Source organism: Rhyacophila brunnea, unplaced genomic scaffold (genome assembly GCF_057557595.1).
Source record: "Rhyacophila brunnea isolate RB1 unplaced genomic scaffold, BYU_Rbru_1.0 scaffold_9, whole genome shotgun sequence".
Taxonomy (NCBI): Eukaryota; Metazoa; Arthropoda; class Insecta; order Trichoptera; family Rhyacophilidae; genus Rhyacophila; species Rhyacophila brunnea.
This window is the reverse complement of record NW_028233361.1, coordinates 23,920,065-23,933,988: the sequence shown is the minus strand read 5'-3', so window position 1 is coordinate 23,933,988 and position 13,924 is coordinate 23,920,065.

The following is a 13,924-nucleotide window of genomic DNA, read 5'->3' as shown; positions in this document are numbered from 1 at the left end:
ATCATCTACCTACAATAATACTATGAATTCCAATCCCGGGAAAAATATTCAATTCCGGGAATAGTATTTTCTTCAATACCAGAACCTAATTACCAGAAATTAATTGAACTATCGTTTATGTTTATGTGGTAGAGCTTGATAATAATATTTTTAAACAATAATTGCTTTACTTACTTATTTATCATCACAAGCCAAAGATGGAAGTTATCTTTTTGACCGTTCTGGCGATAAATGTATAGCCCAAAATATTTGTCAATATAAATAATTTATAATACTTTCTACATTTTTTTTTTCAAAACAAATATATTTATAATTCGCTACAGTTGATATATATATTAAAAACATACCATACATCTTTAGTAAATAACTAGTACTTACCACTCTATTGATTAATGATTATTGATTAATTAGTCAATTCTTACTATGTTTTATAAAGACATATTTATTAATGCAAATTATTTCCAGTGAAATGGCAAACAATTTTCAACTATAGGCGCGTCGCGCGACGACATTTTGGACTCGTTGGAATTCGGAGAGAGAACGTTGAGCTGGGAACACGTCAATTTGTTTCGTGATGGCGACGGGGGTATTAATTCTTAAATAATGTAAAGATGACTAAAAACGTTACCCATTTACTTGAAAAAGAAAACATGTCAATGAATATATTATTATTGTTACTAATAGAACAATACACAGAACATTAAATGGACGAATGTTGGATTTATATGACAAATTATATTTCGGTCGGCATGCGTCATTTTCACCCGCAACCCGCAATCCGCGCATCGCCTAGCCACGATCTTTTTAGACCGTGCCTCAATTTAGGTATACCCTTAAGTTAGTATATCTGGGATCGACCATCGGTGGAAAAAGCGAATGTGAAGCATAAATAAGAAGTCGCCAGGGAACTCATTTTCTGTGGAAGTCGCAAACAGATTATGAAAAATGTGATGACACAATATACAATATCTTACCACTAATATGGTATAATAAGATAATAATAATATAATAAGGGAGCGGAAGACAATTGATGCCTTCGAAATGTGGTGTTATTGTCGAATGCGTCGTATTTCTTGGTCATATCACAGGATGAACCAGACAATCGTCCAGAGACTCGAGACTATGGAACGGCTCTCGACAATATGTCTGAGACGCATTCTGCAGTTTTTTTGACATATTGTTAGGTGCGGACCTGATAACCTGTACAGATTAGACTGGTGGTTTTAGGTAGCCTCCAGGGAAGGCGAAGCAGAGGAATGACGAGGAAGCATGAGGGAACGACCAAGAAGTGAGTAGGTAAAGAAAGATGTAGTCCTGAATTTCAATACTGTATATTTGTAATTTTTTACCGGTTTGAAAATTAATTATGAAATATAATTTTCATCAACCACTCACGTCCGGAGGCGGTGCTTCCTGAGCAATGTTTGGTTTTAAAAATGTCTTGAGAATCTGGATGGATTTTATTTTTGAAGAACCTTTTAATGAAAATCAAAAAAGGTCACGAATATCATCGTTGATTCGGTTGTTGGTTAAGAAAAGCTAGTCGGATGGATAAAAAATATTTGTATGAAAATCTAAACAAAGAGCTTAAAAAATCTGTCACGGTTAAGAAAACCTAAAATATGGTTACGTTAGGTTAGCGTTAGATCATTGCGTCGTCTCATTGGATGAAGATAAATTGAAGAATAGCAAAATTATAATAATATATTGAATCAAAATAGGAACTATGCATAGATACTCCTGGGACACTCACGGTCGAATTATGAAAGGCGACCAACGTTAGTTATGCCGCCGTAACGTCCGATTACAGTAAAGTTGTAATATTGTGTAGACGTGGCTGGTGGTAGGAGGAAAATTATGTAGGCAATTGTACTAAAGTAATATTAATGATAACAAAAAATAGATTTAGTAGTAAGTAAAAGTTTCTGATCCCGTTATTCCCATAAAATAACTGTTTTCGTAAAACTTTAAAAAATCAATCCATATTATTAAAAGTGCTCAATGATGTCCAACTAACTTTTTATTACGAAAAGAATAACTGACAACTGACGACTCTGAGAAGTTCAACATGAATAATAACAAAGTTAACATTTTGTTATAAATATGAAAGTATAGTACATACTTTTAAAGTACTGTATAAGTATTTACGTTGATTTTGACAAGAAAGTGACTAGAATCAGGGATCCTGGGATTGACCCTACTGCTCCAGTTTGAAGACATGAGAATTCATTAATATACAGGTTTTTGCAATTCGTAAATAATAGTTAATTTATTATTGGGTACCTACAATATATCGACCAGGTTGGTCACGTAGTTAAAATTATAGGTATGTCTCACCTTTTCGGGTTTTCATTGTATGTCACTATGATTCATAAAATTTTGATGGGGTTTCAGTTATATAATATATTACTCATTTTAGCGTTTAATATCCAGCAAAATCTATTCTTATTGTGGTGACATTTTTTTAAGAAAATTTATGTTTTATTGGAGTATCATTGACCAACGTGGGTTGAAATAAAAATGTGAATTAACATTTTCAACCCTGAGCTTAGTATACAGAGTGAATGTTTCTTAAGAGGAATGGACACTACCCATTTACCCATCCCATTGGGGACTGCTTTGCAAATTGCATTAAATACGCACTGAAACCTAGGCGCCGGATTCGAGCCTTCGACTTTAAACTCTTTCGAGGCAGACGCTTATAATTATGTATACTATAATTTAAATAGTACAAAATTTTCACCAACGGGTTGAAACACTCAAGATTCTTTAAAGTTAAAAGTCTCCGTTGAGAGTAATCTTTTTCATAAAAAAACTGCAATTAAATTCGTTTTACTGATAATTTAAATTTTAAATAATCTGTACGTATATAAAACCATTTTTTATTTGACTAATAAACTTAAAATTAGAAATAAACTTTTATAAATGTGCATTCGTTGAATGAATCCATCTTTATTTATAATTGAATCGAGCTTTGATGCGGTTAGAATACATAAACTGGAAGCTTTGCTAATGCTAATGCTATACACAATATGTAACTGTATATAAAAAAAAACGATACGTAGATAATTAAAAAAAGTAAATTTTCATAAAACTATGATTTCAGCAAATATGTATATTAAATTATAGTTTTCATATTCTGTTATTAGAGTCATAACGTCCACGCTTAATTGAATAATATCAAAGTAAGGTAAACTGACATTTTTATAAAAAATATTCAAATTTAATGTAGTTAATAAATATTCTCGAATAAATGTAATAATTCAAGAACCTTTTTATTTAATCGATCGCCATACCTCGTGACCATACCAAAGCTCGATTTGATATGCCTACATAATTAAAAAAAAGTAAGTAGGTATTAAAGTTACACAATTTTAAAAAAAGTTTAATTTACAGGAAAATCGATGTGTTTATTAAATTGAATAATAAATAGGTAGATACGTAGATAAAAACTATGAATTATTAAAAAAGTCATGTAACCGTTTTTTAATACCTTATGAGTTACAGTAGAATTATAAGAATGTTTTTTTTATTAAATTTAAATTTTAAATGTAGGTACATTCTCTTTTGCCCTGCACTTCGCCTTAAAATAAACTTCCAAAGAGATTACAAAATCATCGTTTTAAAAGCCCGAATATTCGTAATGGGAAATGAAGCCTTCGACTCATTCCTATGCATCATCTAAAACACTGATTACTAAAATTGATATAACTCATGTATTATTCATTCAATTCAAATAAATCTTTTAAATATTTATAGGTTTTGAATTTTTCTATTAAGTATTTACATTTTAAGTAAACTTTGTGTATAAGTGGAATGAAAAAAACATGTCAAATATAGTTTTTTGGGTTTTTTTAGTCTTTTTTTATACAAAATGACATAGATAAAAAGTCCATGATAGAAGTAAATAATAAAAGAAAGATATACTAAAACTGGAGCTAAATATAATACTCTTCAAGATATTTAGAAGATGAAGGGCCATTTTATGTTTTTTACTGTCTCAAACCCCTCATACCTAGCGAACTGATCATTATTTTGACAAATTTAAATTAAAATAGATTTTATAAATCAAATATTTGTTGAAAAATATATTGGACTGTATATAACTAACATCATAAAATTATAGCTACATATAGGTATTATTAAGTAATTTCAACTTTAAAAAAAATCAAAATATGATTATTTTTTTTTTTGATTTTCATCATGTCCTGCATCCTGTAACACCGGCGCCGATAGGGCGCGATGGGTTAACGTTTAAATGAAGTCAGTGAACAAATCACATTACACTGTACGTAAAATAAATAGGAAGTGTACATTATTTGACCCAGTCACTGTGGATAATATTATTTAGCTGAAAAGTGACTCACGTGCTTTTACGGTCCAATCTTGAAACTTTGACCTTTGATTACTCAACAGAACTTTTCCGTTGACGAAAAACGTGAGTCAAAATATTATATCAAGTACGCACTATTTTTTTTATAAATAAACATTACATAATAAATAAAAATTTCGTAACGAAAAACAATTTCCCGTATAAAAAAATGCAATGAATATTGCAATTTTCATAAAGTTCATACAATTTTCTAATTAATTGTGTTCCTTTTTTTTGATATTCTGGAGTGTTTTTTTTATATAGAAAATTAATAATTACATAAGTAGACAATAATAACAATTTTTTGACCATGTCCGATAGGTACCAAGAATATAATATTATGGGCCTCAGTCAGTGGAGGTTTGTAATAATTATTGTATTAACAGATTTTTGCTTTTACGAGAAATTGAGAAATTGATGTTGGCCAATTGTCCAACCTATTAAGTTCATACTCAGACTCCAAGCACAGATTAAAAAACAATATGCGTATTTGCCATACCCATGACAAGTAGGTATGTAGGTACATTTATAATATAAAAATATAAATATTCTTGGTGTGCCTTGGTGGCGAACGGTTTTCTACGAGTGTGTCAAAGTATATGAAAAATCTTGAAAAACATAATCGCGTGTCAAATAATATGTAAAGATAATAAAAATATATAGGTATATACTGTTATGTGTATATATCGTATATTTAGCAAAAAATTAAATAATCGTAATATATTTTCTAATTTCACACAGTTTTACAATTTAATGAGATATTAATTTGTTTATGTAATCTCGTAATCTGCCGCTTCACCCGCGTGTCACACAAACATGGCCTGTTTGTCATTAGATCACTATCCCTACTACCCTAGTATATTTCCTTCAGGCATTTCTTTGACTATTCGCTTTCTCAGGTACAATATGTGCGACACTCACCTGCTTGTATCGGAAAACCACCCCCTTCCACTTTGTGTGCACGCCTAGATGCCACAATGTATCCATCACAGTGGCATCGTCATAAACTAATACTAAAGCATACAGTTACGTCCAGGGATTTTCTTGATCTTAAAATACCCTTAGGTCTCTTTTGTAGAGTTAGCAAGTTTGACCTTAAAATCATGTAAGTGCGTACGTTTATTCGAAAACCTGGTCTATTTTTGTATAGACTCAATGAATTCTGTATAAAATAATATGTATGTTTATAAATAAGCTTTTTCAGGCTTCTCGTCAATAGATCGTTAAAAGATTTCTCAAAATATATAGGTATGTATAGTAGCGTAGCAAGGGGCAGGTAGCCTCCCTGGACGCAGACTGAGGAGCTCGAATGGGGGCGCGGAAGTGGCGTATTTATTATTGAAAGACAAGTAATTCGCATATTTCAAAAACACAGTTGATACCTTAAAAAAGATAACATGTTAATCAGGTCTTCGTATTCGGTGAAATCGGTAACAAGATAGGGCGAGTTTAATATTGGCGTGTTGCCATCCATTTCGAGAATTTCTTATATCCTCGACGTTATAGATACTCAATTATGCATCAAACATCAGTGACGTCTTCCCAGTTCATATGGAATTTTAAGAGTAGAAAGCAGAAATAGTGAAAAGTAAATTTCATCCAGAAACACCCAAATTATGCAGAGAACGATTATTTTTGATTACTGCTATCGATTATTGATTACGATAAAAATGATTGGTTTATTATTTTTAAAAAAATGTCTGCATCGCTAATACCTTCAGTGTTTATTATATCATATAAAAATAGTTTTTATTAATAGGTATTTAGCACTTTGTCTCGTTATTATACTTTATGTTGACAATTCATTCTTTTTCATTTATCAACAATAAAACCATCATAAATCATCATAAAGGTCAGTTTCTGGCATTCTGTTCAATCGCCCCTACCCCTAGATCTGGATTCCTCGCCATCCTTCCAATAATACAGTCCACTTGCGAAATGCTCAACCAAGCTCTATGATTGTTATTACTACTCGGGGGTCGTTAAAATTATTGTTCAGTTTTATGGTGCAATGAATGTAAAATAAACGTACGTTATTAGTTATTTATCCCAGTATCAACAGTAGCCGAACATAAATAAATAAACATATAATGTGAACTTAATATTTATAGGTACCTAGTAGGTATAATAACCAAACTGGCATTCAGTGCATTTGGGCGCCTTTCAAAGGTGACCTCCCACTGTGTCTTAAGCCTAAAGTGCTCAACCAATGTCCTACCAACGCTCACGTACGCATGTGAAACATGGACTCTTAATGTAAGAGAAATCCGAAAATTCCAAGTAGTGTAACGTAGCATGGAAAGGTGCATGTTAGGCATAACGCATCAAGATCGCAGAATGAAACAATAAAGAAGGAAGCAGACAAGAAAGTGTACGCGATGTGACAAAGGTCGTTAATCAGATGAAATGGAAATGGGCTGGGTAATATCGTCATATAGTGGTATAAATATGAGTGGCACAAAACACCCACAGGGTTGCCCTAAAACTCGCTGGTTAGACGAACTAATAAAGTTATGTTGATATACGTGGCAGCAAAGAACTAATGACCGAAAAGAGTGGCAGGAGCTATCGGGAGGCCTTCACCCAGCAGTGGATCGACCCAAGATAGATAAATACAAGTATTCTATTAATTGTGTATGTAGCGTGGTTTTTATTATTGCCCCAGGCTCTAAAACACCTTGCTACCCTCCTGTGTATACGAGTATCTTCTAAATCTAATATCTGTAACAAAAGAGAAATTTGTAAACACATTAATTCTAAGTACCTACTCTAGGTATAACTACCAAATTCTCTATAAATAATTATTTTTCATCCTTACTTTAACCTTTATTTTTACCCTTGAAAACTTCAAGGGCGCGTGACGTCATACTTACCACCCACACCTTTGCCTTGTTGTGAACGAACGCCTGTTTTGTTGGGATATTTTTAGTACTCTGTAATTTGATTGAACTGTGTACCGACAAGACAAGTAATATCGTGATATAAATTTGTAAATAAAATGTGTTTTTGTCTCAAATATTAACCATCACAATTCTAAGAAAGTGAGTCAACATCGAGTTGCTTGGTTCTATAATACATCGATCAATATTTGTAATTATTTTCAGTTATAATAACTAGGGCAGAGATGCATAGAATGTCGAATTGCATTAAATCATTAATGCATTATTAAAAAAATAATGATAAACCTAATAATCTTTATTAGTAAGAAAACAATGCTTTCCTCGATTAAAATTGTTGCCTTTTTTTAAAATTCCTCACTGATAATTATTAAAATATTTTTTAAATTTAAATAGTAAAAGTATGAAAACTGCATAAGAAATAATTTATATTGAATAATTATAATTAAACAGTTAGGTGACTATAGTAAATAATCGGTACCTACTGTAATAATCTCTGGTTTAAATGTGGCACCTGTCATATTTTTATTCTGTAGTGTGAGCATGGCCCCCACATCCTGAAGCGGGCCCCCAGGCTAGGATTTTTGGCGGGCCCCCTTACCTATCGTTAAAGATAAAGGCAGTGCGACGCTCTACAGTAGCGTTTTCCAAATGGTGAACGCGGTAAAATTAATGTGTATATTTAGTGTTTTTTTTGTATATTTTAATTTGTCGTTAAAGTTGTCGAGTATCAAGTAGGTACAAAATAAAAAATTGTATCGTACAACCACATAATTTTAAATAATAACATTACTGAAGAAAAAATAGTCTTTTTACTATTAATAGAGAATTTTTGATTGTGTTTATATGACTTAACTGGTCTCGCCACGCCGGGCCCTTCATGAGCCCGGGCCCCCAGACTAGAACCCTGTCGGCTCCCCTTTGTGGGGGCCATGAGTGTGAGTATATCAATTGAACCACCTGCAATCTACATACCTAATCATTTATTTTTGGCAAAGATTTTTTAGTACCTAGGTACATTTATAATTTACATTCTTAATTCTTGTGGTTTTTTCGTTGAATAAAAAAGTACTTAGGTAATTATAATATTATCAACATTTAGTTGATTTCAAATAAATATAATATAAGTATTTACATAATATTATTATGTCGCTGGTAAATTGTCAAGTGTTTTAAATAGAAAGTATTCCTTGCATACAGGTACGCACACTTATGTTTTTACTAACAAAATGCTCTCACAGGTAAAAATTTACCTGGTAATACATCCTAGCTCGGGTTTATCACAATGAAAGCATCAATAAAAAAACATTGCAACAGTGCACAGGTATGAAATAATTTCAAAGAATTCTGTCGAAAGTAAAGTTGTTTGGTTACTAAAAATACGAAATTTCTATTTTTATTCAATACCTTTTAGGTGGGTAGGTATTATGAATGGTTTCTTAGTTGCTTTGTGAATGTGTATTCAATTAAATCTGAGCACCATTTTCTGTACCTATTATTATTGTACTAGGTACCTACACCAGTGCACCTGGAGATCACATACTTTCCTGACAAAAGAAGAGCTTTTTGTAGTCAGCGTCATGTTTATAATTGATTTTTGATATAATACATATGCTGGATCTTTTACTTTACGTCAAATCTATTAAAATACCAGATACACACTAAGATTTTCAAAGGCCACGTCTTGCTAGTTTTTAAACTACTCCACAGAATTACTATTCTTAGGCATGACGAATGAAAATATAGAACCTGTTAACTGAAAAACATAATTCAGCGAAAACACAAATTTACACAAGCTACTTACATTTGAACAATAGAAATTGCTTAATTAATTGCTTATATATAGACTAGGTGCAAACACTCCGAAAAATGCAAATGGGTACAACTTTTATTCTTTCAGATGAACAGATGAACAGGTAAGTACAGATTGAATGATTGAAAAATGAACTCTACCTATCTTACAATTAATAAGGAAGCATATTGCAAATTTAAGTTCATGTTTTACAGCATTATTTTTCTACACTCCGCACACATCACATTTTACATGGCTGCAGGTGTCAGCTTAAAAATATCACCGTGTGTTTAGCATAACAGACGGTGGTGGTGTTTAGTGCTACCTACTAACCACGAATTTATTGATAAGGAAACCGTGGAACAAGTAATGATCTGCCTGCTTGATGCGTCTTGACTCTGGAGCTTGTGATTTCTTGATTTTTTTCTCGAGTTTTCGAGATTCTCATTTTTAGATCTTTCGGCCAAAATTTGTTTACCAAGAAATTTAAGATAATATTCCATTCAGATTGAAAGCCGGGACCCTTTTTAAGCTCTTCTATTCCGTTTAATATCAGCAACATAGCTTAATAGAAATTTCTAGATTTCTCGAGAATCTCGTTGATGATTTCTCGCGAAATGAAATTTCTTGAGATTCAAGATTGGCGTTTTCTGATTATTTCTCGAGAATTCTCTATCACAACCTTTAGAAGCGTCCACCACCAATGACGATATATTATAGGAAGCCAATGACGCGGTCAAACAATGGCCAAGGCATGCATCGGAATAGTTTCATTTAGACACGTCTCTCGTATGATATATAAGTTATACATGAATCCGTGGACACTTACTTCTGACATGGCATAACTCTATTAAAAACTGAATACACACCATGTCTCAAATAAGACCATCATTAACTTGTCTATGATATTAGTGTGATTAGTGATTAGAAGTCGATGTGTTTTATTTTGTAGCCAGAAGAAAGTATTAACATATATTATTTATATTGGAAATTAATAAATGATTATTTATGATAGTGTTAGGTTAGGTCTATTTATTTACTATTATCTTGGTTGGTTTAATATATTTTATAATATACATTGATTATGCTCAATTTTAGCACTTGTTTAAGCGTAATAATGATAACAAAAGATAGAATTAGGTTTTTTTATAATAATAATAATATCTAGATAAAACAAGAATTCGCTTACCTGTGATGTGTGCCGTCGCTGATCATTCAATTGCCCCCTCGGGCCCCCCGAGAAAGTATTTAATCGATTTTTTATAGCTCTATCAATTTTCAATTACTATCATGACCAGCAGCTGATATGAATAAAAACTGACTAGACGTTTTGAATATCGAAAGTTATTTTTTCTTTAATAACGAGATTCAAAAAAGGGTTCTTCACTTACCCGTTTATGTTGTGAGTTCACTGACTTATAAAATTATTACGAATCTCTGGAACGGAGAAGTAATGCTATAACTTAAAATATTAACACATTCTATATATGAATTTTGATTGAACCCTTCCAACCCACTAATTTCGGTTCCTTGTCCCGGTACCTATCACTAAGGTTAGTGTGATAGGTATTCTAAAGTAGCCCTTTCCAAATGGTGTTCGAAGTAAAATTTATGGTACCTATTCATTGTAAGTTAAGCGATTTTTTTGTATTTTTTGATACATTCACTTGAATTAAGGTTAGTTATCGGGGTAGGAATATTTAGTTGTCGTGTATTGACACATAATAATCAAAAATTGCATCTCACTCACATATTTTAACTCTCGAAATAAAATAGCCCGCATGCGACTTTTTCAACTTTTAGAGAAAAATTGTGATGTGTGTTTATCTCACTTATCTGGTTAACCTGATACGCCGGGCCACCCTTGAGCCTGCCCCCCAGGCTAGAGCCCTGTCAGCCCCCCTTTGTGGGGCATGTCGGGTACTATTGGATTATAATATAACATTCGTCTAACAGCCATCCTGTCTACAAGCTATATTCCCATTCTCCATTGTGTATCTATAAGCGTAAGGCCTATTATACACGTCTCCATAAGACCAAGTCGGCAACTCTTAATTTTTGTATGTCTCTGTTACTATGGTAATGATAACTGGAAACACGTTTTGGTTAAACACCCTGCTGCCTAACTTCAATTATTATCGGGGCATACAACAGCTATTTCCTTTAACGCAGATGACACAATCGATTTATATTTTTAAAGGGCCTCGTAATACTTCGAACCAGTCATACGATTAGAAAATTGTACCAAAATCTTAACAATATAGGTACCTACTTTTTTTATATTTCTCACAAATTAAATTTAAAATATTACCCAAAGCATAGCCTACAACTGACATTAAATGATTGCTTGTACACAAAAAAATCACTGATCAATAATAATACATATGTACAGAAGAACCTCGATGTTACAGACCATTGCCGACTGAAGAGAAAGCCGGTACATTCACGACTGGTCCTACGTTTCCGTCCCTCCCGTTGTCTATGGATGACCTGTCATTGTCTACAGAGTGCTCATACTGACGCGTCTGTCGTGTTCACTTGTCGGAGTATTCTTAGTTTCAGATTTCTTTCAAATTATTTTAACGTATCTTGGAGACCTTGGAGTTCGTGAGTCTGATTTAGTGGTTCTGTGTTATTAATAATTGGAAGTGCTATTATGCTATTACAAATCGATATTTCCAGCTGTCATGACATGGGGAATGATGTGATTTGGATAGATGGGTTGAATGATAAATAATACACTAGCATTAATACACCTTCTACAAATGTAATGCATAGATCAATGCTACATATTCTTTGTAAATCGATATTACCACCGGTTTTTGTGTGAAGGACTAGTCTGACTTTGACAGCTGATTAATAACAGGAATTTATATTATTTATAAATAACACTGATAGTTAATATATTTGATTTGAGAATTTTTAATAATTCAATTTCAAACGAGAAAGGGCGAATCAATATGTCAAGCAATCTGAGATCTGATTTTGACAGCTGAAAAGTGGACCACTCGTTGCTTGTGCAAAAAGTTATGCACATGCTTTATTAATCTCGAAAGTCCGTTATATAAAAACACAAACAAAATGCTGTTTATTCGTCTAAGGATGATAATTGATAATATATCCAGACACACCACCCGATGTGGAGTGACATTAATGTTCAATGTAGACGCGCTTGCTTTCAATAGTCAATACATGTTATTAGATTATCATGCGCAGAACATTGTTTACAAGCGGTGATACTTGGATTTAAATATAATGTATAACATTAACCCGATGCTTTTAACAATTTTCTCATTTAACCGGATATTATGTCCGTTACATCGAGATTCTACTGTAGTTATTATTTTTAGTGAAAGTATATGATTCTAGAAAAGATATATATATTTATATATATTGATATTTTACTAGGTCACTGTGTAAGTAGGTATCTACATTGTTATATTAAACGTGATACGGGGCAGGTCATCTAAAAAAATATAATTTATGATTTTAATTTTATTTTTTAATCATGGGGAGCCTCATAATTAGTCATTGTGTTGAAAATCTACATCCCTAAGCCTGCCACTAAGTACCTACATCATTATATTATTTTATATCCAATTATAATTAGTGCATTCCTGAAATTTCCCAGAGTTTTAGGTAATTTAATAGTTTTTTCTCATAACACTGGTTTTTCTAAATAAACTCTCCATTAATTAGTAAATTATTAATTTACATTATTTTTAATGAATTCACACCGCCCTTTTCTTAGAGTAGGCACCTACCTAACTCTATAATCTACTAATTGTATTAAAAAATAATTAAATACAAAATAATATCCGTTTGTTTTAAGAGAGATAAAAATATGGTAAAATTAAACCGAATATCATTGTTAGTTTCAGTATTACTGTTTTACTTATTATAACGGTAAGAAATTACCTTACCGTTATAATAGATACTTATAGAAAACCCGAAGACTAAAAACATTTTAGGCTCTTTGATTATGATTTTGCTACAAAACCCGCAGGAACAGTGACAACCTGGGAAAACTAAATATAATTATCCAGATCAAATGTCAAAGAAGACGAGGAAGAACATTCTCCAAGTGGATCAACTAAACTTGCTAAACCAAGAGTACCGCTAATCATGGCCTCCACAAGGGGGGCTGACAGAGTTCTAACCTGGGGGCCCGGGCTCAGGAGGAGCCCGGCGAGGCGAGACGACCAGATAAGTGAGACAAACACACATAAAAAATTAGCTTTAATAGTAAAAAAAGTAATATTATTATTTAAAATTATCTGGTTGTACGATACAATGTTTAATTATGTATCAATACTCGACATCTCCATAATTCAAATGGATGTATTAAAGTATACAATAAAACACTAAACATACACATTAATTTTACCGCGTACACCATTTGGAAAACGCTACTGTAGAGCGTCACACTGCCTTTATCCTTAGCAATAGGTAGTGGGGCCCGCCAAAGATCCTAGCCTGGGGGCCCGCTTTACGATGTGGGGGCCATGCCGCTAATATTACGCTGTTCAACCCCTACGTAAAATTGGTGGAGCCGTACTGTACTGGGCAGTTCATTTTAATAACGTCTTTTTTAGTGAAGTACCGAGCAGAGTCAAGGATTTTGCTGACGGCCAAGATCTATACTGAGCTATAGTGTCAGAAAAGTAGGCGAAATAGTTACAACCTTTAATTAAAGCATTACAATTTCGTATCACTCACTATACCGGTGTATTTCACCTGTTGTTTTTCTACGTCTTTCTTCAATGACTTGTTGATTCAATGCAAGTGAAGAAAAAAAACATTAAAGTATTAATCGATACTCAGTTATCACCAAATTTAAATGAAATTATTAATAATACTTAA